The 24,912-nt window shown below is 43.4% G+C and overlaps 2 long non-coding RNA genes across 3 annotated transcripts; both read left to right on the plus strand.

The window, feature by feature from the left end:
- Positions 1 to 1,044: 1,044 nt before the first annotated feature.
- Positions 1,045 to 4,034, plus strand: LOC142485394 (uncharacterized). The gene is made up of 3 exons (XR_012798448.1): positions 1,045 to 1,156; positions 2,604 to 2,707; positions 3,929 to 4,034. It is a non-coding gene; the product is annotated as an uncharacterized LOC142485394 (long non-coding RNA).
- A 2,372-nt stretch (positions 4,035 to 6,406) lies between these two features.
- Positions 6,407 to 22,296, plus strand: LOC142485389 (uncharacterized). Of its 2 annotated transcripts, none has more exons than XR_012798441.1 (3): positions 6,407 to 6,552; positions 20,605 to 20,700; positions 22,145 to 22,295. It is a non-coding gene; the product is annotated as an uncharacterized LOC142485389 (long non-coding RNA). The 2 variants fall into 2 exon arrangements; XR_012798442.1 differs by lacking the exon at positions 6,407 to 6,552 and adding an exon at positions 19,468 to 19,586 and having other exon boundaries at positions 22,145 to 22,296.
- The last annotated feature ends 2,616 nt before the right edge of the window (positions 22,297 to 24,912 follow it).

The following is a 24,912-nucleotide window of genomic DNA, read 5'->3' on the forward strand; positions in this document are numbered from 1 at the left end:
TGAAGAGAAGGAAAATTACTACACAGAGACAGATAAGCAATGTGTATATTTCTCATTTACCATTTAGTATTTGTCGTTTTATTGACTCCACACAATCCGGCTGCTACGGGTTTCACATTGAATATTTTCATCTCTACTCTACCCCTTCCTGTGATCTGAACCATGCAAGTTTTCGTTGATTCAATACATCATGAGTAGAGGGTGGCTACAGTATGAAGTAAAGACCCAAGGACCACATCTACTACCATTCATAACAAGAACATGTGCAGTAGCGCACAGCTGCAGTTCTATGTGATTGTTATGAAAGGTTGAGGTGGTTCAATTCTATGAATCTGGAGTGGGATGGATCCTGTTTGCATCATATGGTTTCATCTAGGCCAGTAGATTATATAACTCTCAGTACAGGTTACACATGGCATCAGTATTAGTGATTTAAAGAGGAGGAAAGCTTCAATGTGGAGAACAAAGCCAAGTAATGTTGAAGTTACTCCTTTTACCATTTACTTGGTCAGTCTGTACTGTCTACTCTCCACACAGCTGCTAAGGATCTTCCATTTTAAATACTTTCACCTCCTATTCTGCACTGCTTTGCTGCCCATTATTCAGAGATGCGTTCCAGTCATGTTTAGCACTCTGAATCTCTCTGCAGTCATTGGTTCAGCACATCATGGGTAGAGCATGGCTACAGATACAGCAAGCTATTATTATTTTACCGGCTGATCACCCATAATATTGCATTAAAACATAGAATATCACTTAATTTCCAAAAGATTCAGTGATGCTGATAATGCAGAATCTCACAACATTTCCCATCATAATGCCATAATGCACAAGTGGGAGAAATAATCCTTGCTATATCTGTACATTGTGTGACGTATTACCTCAATGACCAATGAGAGCAAGTACATCTTCTGTATAGAGCGGCTGTGTTATGATGCAGTTATTGATAATCATTGACATAATCACAAGAATCTTATGCAAAGGGAATTGTCCGCAGCGAAGTGAGATTTCAGCCCCCAAACGTCTGTAATATTAATGCAATGTCTTACTTTTGTTGCAGTGAACACTGAAGAGATGGATCTACTACAACACTGTACAGGATGAGCATACGCTACAAGCAGCAAAATGATCTTGCAGTTGACAGTATGTTGTTCTGGTAATGTGCACAATTATTATTTATGGGCTACACACCACAGTGCTGGACATATTCTGTTAACTTCAACTCTACTCCTAACATGGAGATGTCTTCCTGGTGTTACTGATTCAGTACATCATATGCACAGTGTGGTTATGATATGATGGATTGATTTAATGAACCCACCAACCAATGATGACATCTGCATCATCTTCTGTAAAGTGCAGCTACAGCATGATATTATCAGCATTTGGTGCGGTATAATCAGAGGTATCTACTGTATGTGCTTTTGTGCCTGTTTTAAGTCCTCCAGCTTAACGCCCCTACACCTCCCACTACACAGGCATACTTACTTATGCATACACTGACATCTGGCATACCTACACACACCCCAGGGCCACTTCCTTCCCCTGATGTCAGGGAGAGGATGGGCATGCAGAGTGCAGTAAGTCTCCACGTTACTCTGGCCAACAGTCTTGGCCTACCTCCAGCATCTGTCACCCACAACATCTGTTCCCTCCTTGTAAAGTGCTGAACTATCTCACCTGGGTCAGTGCTATAGCTGATCACAGTGCCCGATCAGGATGTCACTGTGACAGGCAGCAGTGCAGATTGACCGGTCAATCAATGCAGTGCCGCAACATATGCACTAAATGAGATTTCCGTGCCCCCAGTCAGGTTACTCCCTGGGCAGTGACCCTGCTCACACCCTCCCCTAGTTCCACCTCTGATCACAATTATCTCTCTTGGAGAGTGTAGCAAATTGGAGTTGGGGGAATCTCACCTCTGCCATGCATGGTCACAATCTGGGCACAGGACCCAAATAGTGGGCAATGTCACTTCTTACAGTAGAGAATAAGTAACTTTATTCTTTACTTGTGTATTAAGGACCTTATTTGCATTAAATTCAGTCCACATGGGACCAAGACTTTCTGGCTTACTGAACAAAGTGGAATTGTTTCATAGAGGGTGGAGAATTGTATTTTATCTGAAATTACCCCCTCTGCACAAAATACAAACAATTATACCCATACAAGTACCTTGTGAAAGTTGTTGCCCTCTATCTTCCTGTGGTCTCTCCCTGTTTCTCACCGTGCCTCCTCCCATTTCCTTGCACCTCTGCGTCTCCGCATATATCCCTATACTCAGAGCCGGCTCCGGTCAGTGACATGGGATGCCCAAATATGAGCATACCCATATATGGGCATCCATGCCACTGACCGGAGCCCGCTCTGTTGCGGATATGGAGAGAGACTGGGAGATTTACATCCCCTTATAATTCATATGGTGCATAGTACCGGCACGTATTGTTTTACCGGTACTGTGTACCTTCCTACTTTCACACTGGTACAGTATATGCTGCAGTGGGACTGAGAGGGATATATTGGTAACACATAGTCATTGTTGGGGGAATTCAATCCATTTTGAAAATAGTAATAAAATGTTTTTTACTTTTCTTTTTTTTCAGTAATGAAGAATGAAACATTTCTGTTAAAATTGAATTGGAGGTGAACTGGATTCATCATCAACTCTGCACCAGTGTGAATTGATGTTCTTTAATGTTCTGATAAGGTACATGCAACATCTCTTCCTCAACCCCTGCACCACTCTCTGCCTCTTGCCTCTCTCTCTCCACCTCCCTGCTAAGCGTATTAACCCATCTAATGTAATCCACATTCCATGTCTCACTTTACTCTTCACTTCTCACGTGCCCTCTGGAATGACTGCTCTCTGACTAACAAGGTCTATTTGTACATGACCTCTTCTGCTCTCATCATCCACCACCTCTCATTCCCCTCACCCCTGTCCTACTCGATACCTCAGCTTAATTGAACTCTCTCCTCTGACATCTACCCTTATCTCTAACCTCTCCTCACTTTCTGCTTAAACTAACTATCTTGTTAACTTTTACAATGCTATCATCTCCTCCTCCTCCTCCCTCCTCCATCATATATATGCCCCTTCTAGGCTCTGACACACTCATCCCTCTAAGGCCATGATTATCATGGGCACATGCTTGGTCGTCCACAGTGCGTGCGAGCGATGCAGAGCCGCCTCGGACCTCAGTGCAGGGATTGCTGCATACCCCCAGCATCTGTCACCCACAAACAATACACACACTAATACTCCCCACAATACACACTATAATACCTCCTCAATACTAATCTCCCCAATAATATTATAGCTCCAAACACAATATACACAACACCCTTACACAAGATACACAATCTAGTACTCTCCTCTGCACCTCTACACACAATATAATACTCCCACACACACAATATACACACTACCCTCCTACCCCCATAAAATACAACCAATAATACACACACACTTTGTGGATGTTGGGACCAGCTCCCGGCATGCACCAGTGAAAGAGAGAGGCCCGCAGAAGCTCGGAAGAACTCCCTCCATCCGTGCCTTCCTCCGTTTCACATCTTCTCCCTGTCTCTCTCCCTCCCTTTCCTTGCATCTCCCTGCGTCTTTACGTATACCCAGTCAGTGACGGCTCTGGTCACGTGATGCCTTAATATGGGCTTATCCATATATGTTCATCCACGTCACTAATGTGATGCCCGCACTGTTGCGGAGCTGGTACTTACGACGGGCACTTATTGTTTTATCAGTACTGCGTACCTGACTCTACCGGCCTACTTTCAACACTAGTACAATATGTGCTTCACTACGAGTGAGTGGGGAATATTGGCATCACACAGTCACTGTTGAATATGCCATTCAATCCATTTTGAAAATAGTAATGCAATGTGGTTTTGTTTTGTTTGCTTTTTGCAGTAATGAAGAATGGAAAAGTTATATTAAAATTAAATTGGAGGGGGACTAGATTCAGCATTTCATCATGAACTCTGCACTTGTGAGAATTTAACTTCTTGAATACCCTGACAGGTACACGCAACATTAAGACTATAATCTGCTGTGCAAGCTTTCGTGCTATACCTCCCCCTCAGGTTTTGATTTATACATTTGCTCCCTCAATTCATGTCCTCTAATATTTGAAAGCTCTCTCCTAGCATTTTCTCTTTACCACAGAACGTCATCCCAATGTAACCTCTCTCTTGTTCTTTCTGCTTGCTGTTTCCTCACTCCTCTGTTAAACTTTTCTAATTTCTCTAACTTCCACACTCCTGCTTTTATCCACATGTTCTCCTCTTTCCTTCCCCTACCTTTGCATGTGTCTACACACTGCACCATTTGTACAGACCTCTATTGCAGCTATTTCTGCACTGCTCAATGAAAAGCACTCTTTAATATCCTATTCTCTGTGCCCCCTCTCTCTGCGCCCCCTCTTTTGGCGCCTCCTCTCTCTGCGCCCCCCCTCTCTGCGCCTATCTGTCTCATTCTCTCTACGTCCCTCTCTCTCTACATAGAGCTATCTCTGTCTCTCTCTACACCTATCTCTGTGTCTCCTTCTATGTTTGCTGATGTGTGGGATATCTCTTATAATCTTGAACCTGCTCATATACACATCGGGCCTCCCTGCCTCTGCCTCCCTGCTAAGAGTGTTAACCTATCTAATGTAATCCACATTCCTTTCCTTACTTTTCTCTTCCCTTCTCCTATGCCATCTGGAATGCCCGTTCTCTGACTAACAAGGCTCTAGTTGTACATGACCTCTTCTGCTCTCATCATTCACAATCAGTCATTCCCCTCACCCCATCTTACCTGTCCCACTGATTTGCCTCTGCTTAATTAAACTCTCCTCTGACATCTACTCTAACCTCTCTCTCTCTTTCCGCTTAAACTAACAATCTTATTAACTCTTACAATGCTATCCTCCTATCTATATGCCCCCTCTAGGCTCTGACACACTTGTCCCTCTAGCCCACACCCTTGGCTAAATTCCCAAACATGTTCATCACACTTCCACTCGCTGTTCTTAATGCCTATGAAGGAAATCACACAATTGATATTTGATTTTTCTACAGTAAAAATGTCTCCAGTCCTGTATAAAGCTGCTCTCTGGGGCCAAACCACACTACTTTTTTTTCACATTCATCAACACTCAAATTTAATTTACGCTGTCTTTTTTTCCCTGTATTTGACTCCCTCCACTAACCTTCTCCTCACACTTGCCATCCTTCCTTCACTTCTCCTCAAGCATTTGACTACTTCAGAGGCAAGGTGGATGCCACCCACAAGGAGATTCCTTCTGTCCCTTCCCCCTTCTCTCCTTCTACCTAATTCTCCTTCTGCATTTGACTCCTTTTCTTCTCTTACAGAGCTGGAAGCTAATCATCTTCTCTTCTCCCTCTACCACATGCCCTCTAGATCGTATCCCCTCACACCTTACTGCATCTCTTAGTCCCCACTCTCACCCACATCTTCAATTCCTCCCTATTCTCTGGCTCTTTACCCTCTTACTTTAAGCCTGTAGTGGTCACCCTTTTCTCAGAAACAACCTACACCCTATGTGCCTTACTAACTACCGCCCTGTATCCCTCCTGCTGTTTGTCTCCTAATTGCTAGAATGTCCACATTCTTAAATCACATGCCCTCCTGGATCCTTTACAACCTGCCTTTCGTACAGCTCGTTCTACAGACTGTGCTTAAAGCAAATTCCCAAGGTCACTTTTCCCTACTAATCCTACTTGATCTATCTGCTGCGTTTGATGCTCTCAATCACTCTCCTCCTTCATATTCTAAACTCTCTCTTGGTATCCGTAACACAGTTCTATCCTGGTTTTCATCATAACTTTCCTGTCACACATTCTCCATCTCTGTTGCTAACATGTCTTCGTCTTCTATTGATCTGTCTGTGGGTATACATCAGGGCTCTGTTCTGAGATCTCTCTTTCTCTCTACATACTATCATTTGGTGACCTCATCAACTCTTTGTGACAATCCTATAAATAACAAATACAAATATCAGGTCATGGGAATAAGTGATTTGGACATAAAAGTAACATTTCGGAAGTGTGGACAACTAATACATCTTGTAGATTGCCTTTACAGTGTGATGTCATTGATTCAGTAGATTGTGTGCAGACCAGGACTGCAGTACAGTGTCACTCACATGGATGACTTGCGTGGTAGAAGCTCAAGAACAAGGATGTCAAACTCCAGTCCTCGAGGGCAGCAAACAGGCCAGGTTTTCAGGATATCCCTACTGAAAACCTGGCCTGTTTGGGACCCTCGAGGACTGGAGTTTGACATGCATGCTCTAGAAGGAGCACCGCTGTGGGTGGGAGGTGGATTTGCTTTGCATCAAATGGTTTGGAGCAAGGTTTATTGTATGTATTATCATAATAACAATGCAATGCTTAACTTTTATTTCAGGAGGGATGACTGCAGAACAGAAGTGAATATTGAAGCCATGTGTTCCTTTTCTTGCAAAAGAGAAAATTTGAAGGACAGTTGAAGAGAAGGAAAATTACTACACAGAGACAGATAAGCAATGTGTATATTTCTCATTTACCATTTAGTATTTGTCGTTTTATTGACTCCACACAATCCGGCTGCTACGGGTTTCACATTGAATATTTTCATCTCTACTCTACCCCTTCCTGTGATCTGAACCATGCAAGTTTTCGTTGATTCAATACATCATGAGTAGAGGGTGGCTACAGTATGAAGTAAAGACCCAAGGACCACATCTACTACCATTCATAACAAGAACATGTGCAGTAGCGCACAGCTGCAGTTCTATGTGATTGTTATGAAAGGTTGAGGTGGTTCAATTCTATGAATCTGGAGTGGGATGGATCCTGTTTGCATCATATGGTTTCATCTAGGCCAGTAGATTATATAACTCTCAGTACAGGTTACACATGGCATCAGTATTAGTGATTTAAAGAGGAGGAAAGCTTCAATGTGGAGAACAAAGCCAAGTAATGTTGAAGTTACTCCTTTTACCATTTACTTGGTCAGTCTGTACTGTCTACTCTCCACACAGCTGCTAAGGATCTTCCATTTTAAATACTTTCACCTCCTATTCTGCACTGCTTTGCTGCCCATTATTCAGAGATGCGTTCCAGTCATGTTTAGCACTCTGAATCTCTCTGCAGTCATTGGTTCAGCACATCATGGGTAGAGCATGGCTACAGATACAGCAAGCTATTATTATTTTACCGGCTGATCACCCATAATATTGCATTAAAACATAGAATATCACTTAATTTCCAAAAGATTCAGTGATGCTGATAATGCAGAATCTCACAACATTTCCCATCATAATGCCATAATGCACAAGTGGGAGAAATAATCCTTGCTATATCTGTACATTGTGTGACGTATTACCTCAATGACCAATGAGAGCAAGTACATCTTCTGTATAGAGCGGCTGTGTTATGATGCAGTTATTGATCATCATTGACATAATCACAAGAATCTTATGCAAAGGGAAATTGTCCGCAGCGAAGTGAGATTTCAGCCCCCAAACGTCTGTAATATTAATGCAATGTCTTACTTTTGTTGCAGTGAACACTGAAGAGACGGATCTACTACAACACTGTACAGAATGAGCATACGCTACAAGCAGCAAAATGATCTTGCAGTTGACAGTATGTTGTTCTGGTAATGTGCACAATTATTATTTATGGGCTACACACCACAGTGCTGGACATATTCTGTTAACTTCAACTCTACTCCTAACATGGAGATGTCTTCCTGGTGTTACTGATTCAGTACATCATATGCACAGTGTGGTTATGATATGATGGATTGATTTAATGAACCCACCAACCAATGATGACATCTGCATCATCTTCTGTAAAGTGCAGCTACAGCATGATATTATCAGCATTTGGTGCGGTATAATCAGAGGTATCTATGTGCTTTTGTGCCTGTTTTAAGTCCTCCAGCTTAACGCCCCTACACCTCCCACTACACAGGCATACTTACTTATGCATACACTGACATCTGGCATACCTACACACACCCCAGGGCCACTTCCTTCCCCTGATGTCAGGGAGAGGATGGGCATGCAGAGTGCAGTAAGTCTCCACGTTACTCTGGCCAACAGTCTTGGCCTACCTCCAGCATCTGTCACCCACAACATCTGTTCCCTCCTTGTAAAGTGCTGAACTATCTCACCTGGGTCAGTGCTATAGCTGATCACAGTGCCCGATCAGGATGTCACTGTGACAGGCAGCAGTGCAGATTGACCGGTCAATCAATGCAGTGCCGCAACATATGCACTAAATGAGATTTCCGTGCCCCCAGTCAGGTTACTCCCTGGGCAGTGACCCTGCTCACACCCTCCCCTAGTTCCACCTCTGATCACAATTATCTCTCTTGGAGAGTGTAGCAAATTGGAGTTGGGGGAATCTCACCTCTGCCATGCATGGTCACAATCTGGGCACAGGACCCAAATAGTGGGCAATGTGGCACTTCTTACAGTAGAGAATAAGTAACTTTATTCTTTACTTGTGTATTAAGGACCTTATTTGCATTAAATTCAGTCCACACGGGACCAAGACTTTCTGGCTTACTGAACAAAGTGGAATTGTTTCGTAGAGGGTGGAGAATTGTATTTTATCTGAAATTACCCCCTCTGCACAAAATACAAACAATTATACCCATACAAGTACCTTGTGGAAGTTGTTGCCCTCTATCTTCCTGTGGTCTCTCCCTGTTTCTCACCGTGCCTCCTCCCATTTCCTTGCACCTCTGCGTCTCCGCATATATCCCTATACTCAGAGCCGGCTCCGGTCAGTGACATGGGATGCCCAAATATGAGCATACCCATATATGGGCATCCATGCCACTGACCGGAGCCCGCTCTGTTGCGGATATGGAGAGAGACTGGGAGATTTACATCCCCTTATAATTCATATGGTGCATAGTACCGGCACGTATTGTTTTACCGGTACTGTGTACCTTCCTACTTTCACACTGGTACAGTATATGCTGCAGTGGGACTGAGAGGGATATATTGGTAACACATAGTCATTGTTGGGGGAATTCAATCCATTTTGAAAATAGTAATGAAATGTTTTTTACTTTTCTTTTTTTTCAGTAATGAAGAATGAAACATTTCTGTTAAAATTGAATTGGAGGTGAACTGGATTCATCATCAACTCTGCACCAGTGTGAATTGATGTTCTTTAATGTTCTGATAAGGTACATGCAACATCTCTTCCTCAACCCCTGCACCACTCTCTGCCTCTTGCCTCTCTCTCTCCACCTCCCTGCTAAGCGTATTAACCCATCTAATGTAATCCACATTCCATGTCTCACTTTACTCTTCACTTCTCACGTGCCCTCTGGAATGACTGCTCTCTGACTAACAAGGTCTATTTGTACATGACCTCTTCTGCTCTCATCATCCACCACCTCTCATTCCCCTCACCCCTGTCCTACTCGATACCTCAGCTTAATTGAACTCTCTCCTCTGACATCTACCCTTATCTCTAACCTCTCCTCACTTTCTGCTTAAACTAACTATCTTGTTAACTTTTACAATGCTATCATCTCCTCCTCCTCCCTCCTCCTCCTCCCTCCTCCATCATATATATGCCCCTTCTAGGCTCTGACACACTCATCCCTCTAAGGCCATGATTATCAAGGGCACATGCTTGGTCATCCACAGTGTGTGCGAGCGATGCAGAGCCGCCTCGGACCTCAGTGCAGGGATTGCTGCATACCCCCAGCATCTGTCACCCACAAACAATACACACACTAATACTCCCCACAATACACACTATAATACCTCCTCAATACTAATCTCCCCAATAATATTATAGCTCCAAACACAATATACACAACACCCTTACACAAGATACACAATCTAGTACTCTCCTCTGCACCTCTACACACAATATAATACTCCCACACACACAATATACACACTACCCTCCTACCCCCATAAAATACAACCAATAATACACACACACTTTGTGGATGTTGGGACCAGCTCCCGGCATGCACCAGTGAAAGAGAGAGGCCCGCAGAAGCTCGGAAGAACTCCCTCCATCCGTGCCTTCCTCCGTTTCACATCTTCTCCCTGTCTCTCTCTCTCCCTCCCTTTCCTTGCATCTCCCTGCGTCTTTACGTATACCCAGTCAGTGACGGCTCTGGTCACGTGATGCCTTAATATGGGCTTATCCATATATGTTCATCCACGTCACTAATGTGATGCCCGCACTGTTGCGGAGCTGGTACTTACGACGGGCACTTATTGTTTTATCAGTACTGCGTACCTGACTCTACCGGCCTACTTTCAACACTAGTACAATATGTGCTTCACTACGAGTGAGTGGGGAATATTGGCATCACACAGTCACTGTTGAATATGCCATTCAATCCATTTTGAAAATAGTAATGCAATGTGGTTTTGTTTTGTTTGCTTTTTGCAGTAATGAAGAATGGAAAAGTTATATTAAAATTAAATTGGAGGGGGACTAGATTCAGCATTTCATCATGAACTCTGCACTTGTGAGAATTTAACTTCTTGAATACCCTGACAGGTACACGCAACATTAAGACTATAATCTGCTGTGCAAGCTTTCGTGCTATACCTCCCCCTCAGGTTTTGATTTATACATTTGCTCCCTCAATTCATGTCCTCTAATATTTGAAAGCTCTCTCCTAGCATTTTCTCTTTACCACAGAACGTCATCCCAATGTAACCTCTCTCTTGTTCTTTCTGCTTGCTGTTTCCTCACTCCTCTGTTAAACTTTTCTAATTTCTCTAACTTCCACACTCCTGCTTTTATCCACATGTTCTCCTCTTTCCTTCCCCTACCTTTGCATGTGTCTACACACTGCACCATTTGTACAGACCTCTATTGCAGCTATTTCTGCACTGCTCAATGAAAAGCACTCTTTAATATCCTATTCTCTGTGCCCCCTCTCTCTGCGCCCCCTCTTTTGGCGCCTCCTCTCTCTGCGCCCCCTCTCTCTGCGCCTATCTGTCTCATTCTCTCTACGTCCCTCTCTCTCTACATAGAGCTATCTCTGTCTCTCTCTACACCTATCTCTGTGTCTCCTTCTATGTTTGCTGATGTGTGGGATATCTCTTATAATCTTGAACCTGCTCATATACACATCGGGCCTCCCTGCCTCTGCCTCCCTGCTAAGAGTGTTAACCTATCTAATGTAATCCACATTCCTTTCCTTACTTTTCTCTTCCCTTCTCCTATGCCATCTGGAATGCCCGTTCTCTGACTAACAAGGCTCTAGTTGTACATGACCTCTTCTGCTCTCATCATTCACAATCAGTCATTCCCCTCACCCCATCTTACCTGTCCCACTGATTTTCCTCTGCTTAATTAAACTCTCCTCTGACATCTACTCTAACCTCTCTCTCTCTTTCCGCTTAAACTAACAATCTTATTAACTCTTACAATGCTATCCTCCTATCTATATGCCCCCTCTAGGCTCTGACACACTTGTCCCTCTAGCCCACACCCTTGGCTAAATTCCCAAACATGTTCATCACACTTCCACTCGCTGTTCTTAATGCCTATGAAGGAAATCACACAATTGATATTTGATTTTTCTACAGTAAAAATGTCTCCAGTCCTGTATAAAGCTGCTCTCTGGGGCCAAACCACACTACTTTTTTTTCACATTCATCAACACTCAAATTTAATTTACGCTGTCTTTTTTTCCCTGTATTTGACTCCCTCCACTAACCTTCTCCTCACACTTGCCATCCTTCCTTCACTTCTCCTCAAGCATTTGACTACTTCAGAGGCAAGGTGGATGCCACCCACAAGGAGATTCCTTCTGTCCCTTCCCCCTTCTCTCCTTCTACCTAATTCTCCTTCTGCATTTGACTCCTTTTCTTCTCTTACAGAGCTGGAAGCTAATCATCTTCTCTTCTCCCTCTACCACATGCCCTCTAGATCGTATCCCCTCACACCTTACTGCATCTCTTAGTCCCCACTCTCACCCACATCTTCAATTCCTCCCTATTCTCTGGCTCTTTACCCTCTTACTTTAAGCCTGTAGTGGTCACCCTTTTCTCAGAAACAACCTACACCCTATGTGCCTTACTAACTACCGCCCTGTATCCCTCCTGCTGTTTGTCTCCTAATTGCTAGAATGTCAACATTCTTAAATCACATGCCCTCCTGGATCCTTTACAACCTGCCTTTCGTACAGCTCGTTCTACAGACTGTGCTTAAAGCAAATTCCCAAGGTCACTTTTCCCTACTAAACCTACTTGATCTATCTGCTGCGTTTGATGCTCTCAATCACTCTCCTCCTTCATATTCTAAACTCTCTCTTGGTATCCGTAACACAGTTCTATCCTGGTTTTCATCATAACTTTCCTGTCACACATTCTCCATCTCTGTTGCTAACATGTCTTTGTCTTCTATTGATCTGTCTGTGGGTATACATCAGGGCTCTGTTCTGAGATCTCTCTTTCTCTCTACATACTATCATTTGGTGACCTCATCAACTCTTTGTGACAATCCTATAAATAACAAATACAAATATCAGGTCATGGGAATAAGTGATTTGGACATAAAAGTAACATTTCGGAAGTGTGGACAACTAATACATCTTGTAGATTGCCTTTACAGTGTGATGTCATTGATTCAGTAGATTGTGTGCAGACCAGGACTGCAGTACAGTGTCACTCACATGGATGACTTGCGTGGTAGAAGCTCAAGAACAAGGATGTCAAACTCCAGTCCTCGAGGGCAGCAAACAGGCCAGGTTTTCAGGATATCCCTACTGAAAACCTGGCCTGTTTGGGACCCTCGAGGACTGGAGTTTGACATGCATGCTCTAGAAGGAGCACCGCTGTGGGTGGGAGGTGGATTTGCTTTGCATCAAATGGTTTGGAGCAAGGTTTATTGTATGTATTATCATAATAACAATGCAATGCTTAACTTTTATTTCAGGAGGGATGACTGCAGAACAGAAGTGAATATTGAAGCCATGTGTTCCTTTTCTTGCAAAAGAGAAAATTTGAAGGACAGTTGAAGAGAAGGAAAATTACTACACCGAGACAGATAAGCAATGTGTATATTTCTCATTTACCATTTAGTATTTGTCGTTTTATTGACTCCACACAATCCGGCTGCTACGGGTTTCACATTGAATATTTTCATCTCTACTCTACCCCTTCCTGTGATCTGAACCATGCAAGTTTTCGTTGATTCAATACATCATGAGTAGAGGGTGGCTACAGTATGAAGTAAAGACCCAAGGACCACATCTACTACCATTCATAACAAGAACATGTGCAGTAGCGCACAGCTGCAGTTCTATGTGATTGTTATGAAAGGTTGAGGTGGTTCAATTCTATGAATCTGGAGTGGGATGGATCCTGTTTGCATCATATGGTTTCATCTAGGCCAGTAGATTATATAACTCTCAGTACAGGTTACACATGGCATCAGTATTAGTGATTTAAAGAGGAGGAAAGCTTCAATGTGGAGAACAAAGCCAAGTAATGTTGAAGTTACTCCTTTTACCATTTACTTGGTCAGTCTGTACTGTCTACTCTCCACACAGCTGCTAAGGATCTTCCATTTTAAATACTTTCACCTCCTATTCTGCACTGCTTTGCTGCCCATTATTCAGAGATGCGTTCCAGTCATGTTTAGCACTCTGAATCTCTCTGCAGTCATTGGTTCAGCACATCATGGGTAGAGCATGGCTACAGATACAGCAAGCTATTATTATTTTACCGGCTGATCACCCATAATATTGCATTAAAACATAGAATATCACTTAATTTCCAAAAGATTCAGTGATGCTGATAATGCAGAATCTCACAACATTTCCCATCATAATGCCATAATGCACAAGTGGGAGAAATAATCCTTGCTATATCTGTACATTGTGTGACGTATTACCTCCATGACCAATGAGAGCAAGTACATCTTCTGTATAGAGCGGCTGTGTTATGATGCAGTTATTGATAATCATTGACATAATCACAAGAATCTTATGCAAAGGGAATTGTCAGCAGCGAAGTGAGATTTCAGCCCCCAAACGTCTGTAATATTAATGCAATGTCTTACTTTTGTTGCAGTGAACACTGAAGAGATGGATCTACTACAACACTGTACAGGATGAGCATACGCTACAAGCAGCAAAATGATCTTGCAGTTGACAGTATGTTCTGGTAATGTGCACAATTATTATTTATGGGCTACACACCACAGTGCTGGACATATTCTGTTAACTTCAACTCTACTCCTAACATGGAGATGTCTTCCTGGTGTTACTGATTCAGTACATCATATGCACAGTGTGGTTATGATATGATGGATTGATTTAATGAACCCACCAACCAATGATGACATCTGCATCATCTTCTGTAAAGTGCAGCTACAGCATGATATTATCAGCATTTGGTGCGGTATAATCAGAGGTATCTATGTGCTTTTGTGCCTGTTTTAAGTCCTCCAGCTTAACGCCCCTACACCTCCCACTACACAGGCATACTTACTTATGCATACACTGACATCTGGCATACCTACACACACCCCAGGGCCACTTCCTTCCCCTGATGTCAGGGAGAGGATGGGCATGCAGAGTGCAGTAAGTCTCCACGTTACTCTGGCCAACAGTCTTGGCCTACCTCCAGCATCTGTCACCCACAACATCTGTTCCCTCCTTGTAAAGTGCTGAACTATCTCACCTGGGTCAGTGCTATAGCTGATCACAGTGCCCGATCAGGATGTCACTGTGACAGGCAGCAGTGCAGATTGACCGGTCAATCAATGCAGTGCCGCAACATATGCACTAAATGAGATTTCCGTGCCCCCAGTCAGGTTACTCCCTGGGCAGTGACCCTGCTCACACCCTCCCCTAGTTCCACCTCTGATCACAATTATCTCTCTTGGAGAGTGTAGCAAATTGGAGTTGGGGGAATCTCACCTCTGCCATGCATGGTCACAATCTGGGCACAGGACCCAAATAGTGGGCAATGTGGCACTTCTTACAGTAGAGAATAAGTAACTTTATTCTTTACTTGTGTATTAAGGACCTTATTTGCATTAAATTCAGTCCACACGGGACCAAGACTTTCTGGCTTACTGAACAAAGTGGAATTGTTTCGTAGAGGGTGGAGAATTGTATTTTATCTGAAATTACCCCCTCTGCACAAAATACAAACAATTATACCCATACAAGTACCTTGTGAAAGTTGTTGCCCTCTATCTTCCTGTGGTCTCTCCCTGTTTCTCACCGTGCCTCCTCCCATTTCCTTGCACCTCTGCGTCTCCGCATATATCCCTATACTCAGAGCCGGCTCCGGTCAGTGACATGGGATGCCCAAATATGAGCATACCCATATATGGGCATCCATGCCACTGACCGGAGCCCGCTCTGTTGCGGATATGGAGAGAGACTGGGAGATTTACATCCCCTTATAATTCATATGGTGCATAGTACCGGCACATATTGTTTTACCGGTACTGTGTACCTTCCTACTTTCACACTGGTACAGTATATGCTGCAGTGGGACTGAGAGGGATATATTGGTAACACATAGTCATTGTTGGGGGAATTCAATCCATTTTGAAAATAGTAATAAAATGTTTTTTACTTTTCTTTTTTTTCAGTAATGAAGAATGAAACATTTCTGTTAAAATTGAATTGGAGGTGAACTGGATTCATCATCAACTCTGCACCAGTGTGAATTGATGTTCTTTAATGTTCTGATAAGGTACATGCAACATCTCTTCCTCAACCCCTGCACCACTCTCTGCCTCTTGCCTCTCTCTCTCCACCTCCCTGCTAAGCGTATTAACCCATCTAATGTAATCCACATTCCATGTCTCACTTTACTCTTCACTTCTCACGTGCCCTCTGGAATGACTGCTCTCTGACTAACAAGGTCTATTTGTACATGACCTCTTCTGCTCTCATCATCCACCACCTCTCATTCCCCTCACCCCTGTCCTACTCGATACCTCAGCTTAATTGAACTCTCTCCTCTGACATCTACCCTTATCTCTAACCTCTCCTCACTTTCTGCTTAAACTAACTATCTTGTTAACTTTTACAATGCTATCATCTCCTCCTCCTCCCTCCTCCTCCTCCCTCCTCCATCATATATATGCCCCTTCTAGGCTCTGACACACTCATCCCTCTAAGGCCATGATTATCATGGGCACATGCTTGGTCATCCACAGTGTGTGCGAGCGATGCAGAGCCGCCTCGGACCTCAGTGCAGGGATTGCTGCATACCCCCAGCATCTGTCACCCACAAACAATACACACACTAATACTCCCCACAATACACACTATAATACCTCCTCAATACTAATCTCCCCAATAATATTATAGCTCCAAACACAATATACACAACACCCTTACACAAGATACACAATCTAGTACTCTCCTCTGCACCTCTACACACAATATAATACTCCCACACACACAATATACACACTACCCTCCTACCCCCATAAAATACAACCAATAATACACACACACTTTGTGGATGTTGGGACCAGCTCCCGGCATGCACCAGTGAAAGAGAGAGGCCCGCAGAAGCTCGGAAGAACTCCCTCCATCCGTGCCTTCCTCCGTTTCACATCTTCTCCCTGTCTCTCTCCCTCCCTTTCCTTGCATCTCCCTGCGTCTTTACGTATACCCAGTCAGTGACGGCTCTGGTCACGTGATGCCTTAATATGGGCTTATCCATATATGTTCATCCACATCACTAATGTGATGCCCGCACTGTTGCGGAGCTGGTACTTACGACGGGCACTTATTGTTTTATCAGTACTGCGTACCTGACTCTACCGGCCTACTTTCAACACTAGTACAATATGTGCTTCACTACGAGTGAGTGGGGAATATTGGCATCACACAGTCACTGTTGAATATGCCATTCAATCCATTTTGAAAATAGTAATGCAATGTGGTTTTGTTTTGTTTGCTTTTTGCAGTAATGAAGAATGGAAAAGTTATATTAAAATTAAATTGGAGGGGGACTAGATTCAGCATTTCATCATGAACTCTGCACTTGTGAGAATTTAACTTCTTGAATACCCTGACAGGTACACGCAACATTAAGACTATAATCTGCTGTGCAAGCTTTCGTGCTATACCTCCCCCTCAGGTTTTGATTTATACATTTGCTCCCTCAATTCATGTCCTCTAATATTTGAAAGCTCTCTCCTAGCATTTTCTCTTTACCACAGAACGTCATCCCAATGTAACCTCTCTCTTGTTCTTTCTGCTTGCTGTTTCCTCACTCCTCTGTTAAACTTTTCTAATTTCTCTAACTTCCACACTCCTGCTTTTATCCACATGTTCTCCTCTTTCCTTCCCCTACCTTTGCATGTGTCTACACACTGCACCATTTGTACAGACCTCTATTGCAGCTATTTCTGCACTGCTCAATGAAAAGCACTCTTTAATATCCTATTCTCTGTGCCCCCTCTCTCTGCGCCCCCTCTTTTGGCGCCTCCTCTCTCTGCGCCCCCTCTCTCTGCGCCTATCTGTCTCATTCTCTCTACGTCCCTCTCTCTCTACATAGAGCTATCTCTGTCTCTCTCTACACCTATCTCTGTGTCTCCTTCTATGTTTGCTGATGTGTGGGATATCTCTTATAATCTTGAACCTGCTCATATACACATCGGGCCTCCCTGCCTCTGCCTCCCTGCTAAGAGTGTTAACCTATCTAATGTAATCCACATTCCTTTCCTTACTTTTCTCTTCCCTTCTCCTATGCCATCTGGAATGCCCGTTCTCTGACTAACAAGGCTCTAGTTGTACATGACCTCTTCTGCTCTCATCATTCACAATCAGTCATTCCCCTCACCCCATCTTACCTGTCCCACTGATTTTCCTCTGCTTAATTAAACTCTCCTCTGACATCTACTCTAACCTCTCTCTCTCTTTCCGCTTAAACTAACAATCTTATTAACTCTTACAATGCTATCCTCCTATCTATATGCCCCCTCTAGGCTCTGACACACTTGTCCCTCTAGCCCACACCCTTGGCTAAATTCCCAAACCTGTTCATCACACTTCCACTCGCTGTTCTTAATGCCTATGAAGGAAATCACACAATTGATATTTGATTTTTCTACAGTAAAAATGTCTCCAGTCCTGTATAAAGCTGCTCTCTGGGGCCAAACCACACTACTTTTTTTTCACATTCATCAACACTCAAATTTAATTTACGCTGTCTTTTTTTCCCTGTATTTGACTCCCTCCACTAACCTTCTCCTCACACTTGCCATCCTTCCTTCACTTCTCCTCAAGCATTTGACTACTTCAGAGGCAAGGTGGATGCCACCCACAAGGAGATTCCTTCTGTCCCTTCCCCCTTCTCTCCTTCTACCTAATTCTCCTTCTGCATTTGACTCCTTTTCTTCTCTTACAGAGCTGGAAGCTAATCATCTTCTCTTCTCCCTCTACCACATGCCCTCTAGATCGTATCCCCTCACACCTTACTGCATCTCTTAGTCCCCACTCTCACCCACATCTTCAATTCCTCCCTATTCTCTGGCTCTTTACCCTCTTACTTTAAGCCTGTAGTGGTCACCCTTTTCTCAGAAACAACCTACACCCTATGTGCCTTACTAACTACCGCCCTGTATCCCTCCTGCTGTTTGTCTCCTAATTGCTAGAATGTCAACATTCTTAAATCACATTCCCTCCTGGATCCTTTACAACCTGCCTTTCGTACAGCTCGTTCTACAGACTGTGCTTAAAGCAAATTCCCAAGGTCACTTTTCCCTACTAATCCTACTTGATCTATCTGCTGCGTTTGATGCTCTCAATCACTCTCCTCCTTCATATTCTAAACTCTCTCTTGGTATCCGTAACACAGTTCTATCCTGGTTTTCATCATAACTTTCCTGTCACACATTCTCCATCTCTGTTGCTAACATGTCTTCGTCTTCTATTGATCTGTCTGTGGGTATACATCAGGGCTCTGTTCTGAGATCTCTCTTTCTCTCTACATACTATCATTTGGTGACCTCATCAACTCTTTGTGACAATCCTATAAATAACAAATACAAATATCAGGTCATGGGAATAAGTGATTTGGACATAAAAGTAACATTTCGGAAGTGTGGACAACTAATACATCTTGTAGATTGCCTTTACAGTGTGATGTCATTGATTCAGTAGATTGTGTGCAGACCAGGACTGCAGTACAGTGTCACTCACATGGATGACTTGCGTGGTAGAAGCTCAAGAACAAGGATGTCAAACTCCAGTCCTCGAGGGCAGCAAACAGGCCAGGTTTTCAGGATATCCCTACTGAAAACCTGGCCTGTTTGGGACCCTCGAGGACTGGAGTTTGACATGCATGCTCTAGAAGGAGCACCGCTGTGGGTGGGAGGTGGATTTGCTTTGCATCAAATGGTTTGGAGCAAGGTTTATTGAATGTATTATCATAATAACAATGCAATGCTTAACTTTTATTTCAGGAGGGATGACTGCAGAACAGAAGTGAATATTGAAGCCATGTGTTCCTTTTCTTGCAAAAGAGAAAATTTGAAGGACAGTTGAAGAGAAGGAAAATTACTACACCGAGACAGATAAGCAATGTGTATATTTCTCATTTACCATTTAGTATTTGTCGTTTTATTGACTCCACACAATCCGGCTGCTACGGGTTTCACATTGAATATTTTCATCTCTACTCTACCCCTTCCTGTGATCTGAACCATGCAAGTTTTCGTTGATTCAATACATCATGAGTAGAGGGTGGCTACAGTATGAAGTAAAGACCCAAGGACCACATCTACTACCATTCATAACAAGAACATGTGCAGTAGCGCACAGCTGCAGTTCTATGTGATTGTTATGAAAGGTTGAGGTGGTTCAATTCTATGAATCTGGAGTGGGATGGATCCTGTTTGCATCATATGGTTTCATCTAGGCCAGTAGATTATATAACTCTCAGTACAGGTTACACATGGCATCAGTATTAGTGATTTAAAGAGGAGGAAAGCTTCAATGTGGAGAACAAAGCCAAGTAATGTTGAAGTTACTCCTTTTACCATTTACTTGGTCAGTCTGTACTGTCTACTCTCCACACAGCTGCTAAGGATCTTCCATTTTAAATACTTTCACCTCCTATTCTGCACTGCTTTGCTGCCCATTATTCAGAGATGCGTTCCAGTCATGTTTAGCACTCTGAATCTCTCTGCAGTCATTGGTTCAGCACATCATGGGTAGAGCATGGCTACAGATACAGCAAGCTATTATTATTTTACCGGCTGATCACCCATAATATTGCATTAAAACATAGAATATCACTTAATTTCCAAAAGATTCAGTGATGCTGATAATGCAGAATCTCACAACATTTCCCATCATAATGCCATAATGCACAAGTGGGAGAAATAATCCTTGCTATATCTGTACATTGTGTGACGTATTACCTCCATGACCAATGAGAGCAAGTACATCTTCTGTATAGAGCGGCTGTGTTATGATGCAGTTATTGATCATCATTGACATAATCACAAGAATCTTATGCAAAGGGAAATTGTCCGCAGCGAAGTGAGATTTCAGCCCCCAAACGTCTGTAATATTAATGCAATGTCTTACTTTTGTTGCAGTGAACACTGAAGAGACGGATCTACTACAACACTGTACAGGATGAGCATACGCTACAAGCAGCAAAATGATCTTGCAGTTGACAGTATGTTGTTCTGGTAATGTGCACAATTATTATTTATGGGCTACACACCACAGTGCTGGACATATTCTGTTAACTTCAACTCTACTCCTAACATGGAGATGTCTTCCTGGTGTTACTGATTCAGTACATCATATGCACAGTGTGGTTATGATATGATGGATTGATTTAATGAACCCACCAACCAATGATGACATCTGCATCATCTTCTGTAAAGTGCAGCTACAGCATGATATTATCAGCATTTGGTGCGGTATAATCAGAGGTATCTATGTGCTTTTGTGCCTGTTTTAAGTCCTCCAGCTTAACGCCCCTACACCTCCCACTACACAGGCATACTTACTTATGCATACACTGACATCTGGCATACCTACACACACCCCAGGGCCACTTCCTTCCCCTGATGTCAGGGAGAGGATGGGCATGCAGAGTGCAGTAAGTCTCCACGTTACTCTGGCCAACAGTCTTGGCCTACCCCCAGCATCTGTCACCCACAACATCTGTTCCCTCCTTGTAAAGTGCTGAACTATCTCACCTGGGTCAGTGCTATAGCTGATCACAGTGCCCGATCAGGATGTCACTGTGACAGGCAGCAGTGCAGATTGACCGGTCAATCAATGCAGTGCCGCAACATATGCACTAAATGAGATTTCCGTGCCCCCAGTCAGGTTACTCCCTGGGCAGTGACCCTGCTCACACCCTCCCCTAGTTCCACCTCTGATCACAATTATCTCTCTTGGAGAGTGTAGCAAATTGGAGTTGGGGGAATCTCACCTCTGCCATGCATGGTCACAATCTGGGCACAGGACCCAAATAGTGGGCAATGTGGCACTTCTTACAGTAGAGAATAAGTAACTTTATTCTTTACTTGTGTATTAAGGACCTTATTTGCATTAAATTCAGTCCACATGGGACCAAGACTTTCTGGCTTACTGAACAAAGTGGAATTGTTTCGTAGAGGGTGGAGAATTGTATTTTATCTGAAATTACCCCCTCTGCACAAAATACAAACAATTATACCCATACAAGTACCTTGTGGAAGTTGTTGCCCTCTATCTTCCTGTGGTCTCTCCCTGTTTCTCACCGTGCCTCCTCCCATTTCCTTGCACCTCTGCGTCTCCGCATATATCCCTATACTCAGAGCCGGCTCCGGTCAGTGACATGGGATGCCCAAATATGAGCATACCCATATATGGGCATCCATGCCACTGACCGGAGCCCGCTCTGTTGCGGATATGGAGAGAGACTGGGAGATTTACATCCCCTTATAATTCATATGGTGCATAGTACCGGCACGTATTGTTTTACCGGTACTGTGTACCTTCCTACTTTCACACTGGTACAGTATATGCTGCAGTGGGACTGAGAGGGATATATTGGTAACACATAGTCATTGTTGGGGGAATTCAATCCATTTTGAAAATAGTAATGAAATGTTTTTTACTTTTCTTTTTTTTCAGTAATGAAGAATTAAACATTTCTGTTAAAATTGAATTGGAGGTGAACTGGATTCATCATCAACTCTGCACCAGTGTGAATTGATGTTCTTTAATGTTCTGATAAGGTACATGCAACATCTCTTCCTCAACCCCTGCACCACTCTCTGCCTCTTGCCTCTCTCTCTCCACCTCCCTGCTAAGCGTATTAACCCATCTAATGTAATCCACATTCCATGTCTCACTTTACTCTTCACTTCTCACGTGCCCTCTGGAATGACTGCTCTCTGACTAACAAGGTCTATTTGTACATGACCTCTTCTGCTCTCATCATCCACCACCTCTCATTCCCCTCACCCCTGTCCTACTCGATACCTCAGCTTAATTGAACTCTCTCCTCTGACATCTACCCTTATCTCTAACCTCTCCTCACTTTCTGCTTAAACTAACTATCTTGTTAACTTTTACAATGCTATCATCTCCTCCTCCTCCCTCCTCCTCCTCCCTCCTCCATCATATATATGCCCCTTCTAGGCTCTGACACACTCATCCCTCTAAGGCCATGATTATCATGGGCACATGCTTGGTCATCCACAGTGTGTGCGAGCGATGCAGAGCCGCCTCGGACCTCAGTGCAGGGATTGCTGCATACCCCCAGCATCTGTCACCCACAAACAATACACACACTAATACTCCCCACAATACACACTATAATACCTCCTCAATACTAATCTCCCCAATAATATTATAGCTCCAAACACAATATACACAACACCCTTACACAAGATACACAATCTAGTACTCTCCTCTGCACCTCTACACACAATATAATACTCCCACACACACAATATACACACTACCCTCCTACCCCCATAAAATACAACCAATAATACACACACACTTTGTGGATGTTGGGACCAGCTCCCGGCATGCACCAGTGAAAGAGAGAGGCCCGCAGAAGCTCGGAAGAACTCCCTCCATCCGTGCCTTCCTCCGTTTCACATCTTCTCCCTGTCTCTCTCCCTCCCTTTCCTTGCATCTCCCTGCGTCTTTACGTATACCCAGTCAGTGACGGCTCTGGTCACGTGATGCCTTAATATGGGCTTATCCATATATGTTCATCCACGTCACTAATGTGATGCCCGCACTGTTGCGGAGCTGGTACTTACGACGGGCACTTATTGTTTTATCAGTACTGCGTACCTGACTCTACCGGCCTACTTTCAACACTAGTACAATATGTGCTTCACTACGAGTGAGTGGGGAATATTGGCATCACACAGTCACTGTTGAATATGCCATTCAATCCATTTTGAAAATAGTAATGCAATGTGGTTTTGTTTTGTTTGCTTTTTGCAGTAATGAAGAATGGAAAAGTTATATTAAAATTAAATTGGAGGGGGACTAGATTCAGCATTTCATCATGAACTCTGCACTTGTGAGAATTTAACTTCTTGAATACCCTGACAGGTACACGCAACATTAAGACTATAATCTGCTGTGCGAGCTTTCGTGCTATACCTCCCCCTCAGGTTTTGATTTATACATTTGCTCCCTCAATTCATGTCCTCTAATATTTGAAAGCTCTCTCCTAGCATTTTCTCTTTACCACAGAACGTCATCCCAATGTAACCTCTCTCTTGTTCTTTCTGCTTGCTGTTTCCTCACTCCTCTGTTAAACTTTTCTAATTTCTCTAACTTCCACACTCCTGCTTTTATCCACATGTTCTCCTCTTTCCTTCCCCTACCTTTGCATGTGTCTACACACTGCACCATTTGTACAGACCTCTATTGCAGCTATTTCTGCACTGCTCAACGAAAAGCACTCTTTAATATCCTATTCTCTGTGCCCCCTCTCTCTGCGCCCCCTCTTTTGGCGCCTCCTCTCTCTGCGCCCCCTCTCTCTGCGCCTATCTGTCTCATTCTCTCTACGTCCCTCTCTCTCTACATAGAGCTATCTCTGTCTCTCTCTACACCTATCTCTGTGTCTCCTTCTATGTTTGCTGATGTGTGGGATATCTCTTATAATCTTGAACCTGCTCATATACACATCGGGCCTCCCTGCCTCTGCCTCCCTGCTAAGAGTGTTAACCTATCTAATGTAATCCACATTCCTTTCCTTACTTTTCTCTTCCCTTCTCCTATGCCATCTGGAATGTCCGTTCTCTGACTAACAAGGCTCTAGTTGTACATGACCTCTTCTGCTCTCATCATTCACAATCAGTCATTCCCCTCACCCCATCTTACCTGTCCCACTGATTTGCCTCTGCTTAATTAAACTCTCCTCTGACATCTACTCTAACCTCTCTCTCTCTTTCCGCTTAAACTAACAATCTTATTAACTCTTACAATGCTATCCTCCTATCTATATGCCCCCTCTAGGCTCTGACACACTTGTCCCTCTAGCCCACACCCTTGGCTAAATTCCCAAACATGTTCATCACACTTCCACTCGCTGTTCTTAATGCCTATGAAGGAAATCACACAATTGATATTTGATTTTTCTACAGTAAAAATGTCTCCAGTCCTGTATAAAGCTGCTCTCTGGGGCCAAACCACACTACTTTTTTTTCACATTCATCAACACTCAAATTTAATTTACGCTGTCTTTTTTTCCCTGTATTTGACTCCCTCCACTAACCTTCTCCTCACACTTGCCATCCTTCCTTCACTTCTCCTCAAGCATTTGACTACTTCAGAGGCAAGGTGGATGCCACCCACAAGGAGATTCCTTCTGTCCCTTCCCCCTTCTCTCCTTCTACCTAATTCTCCTTCTGCATTTGACTCCTTTT

Source organism: Ascaphus truei, unplaced genomic scaffold (genome assembly GCF_040206685.1).
Source record: "Ascaphus truei isolate aAscTru1 unplaced genomic scaffold, aAscTru1.hap1 HAP1_SCAFFOLD_582, whole genome shotgun sequence".
NCBI lineage: Eukaryota > Metazoa > Chordata > Amphibia > Anura > Ascaphidae > Ascaphus > Ascaphus truei.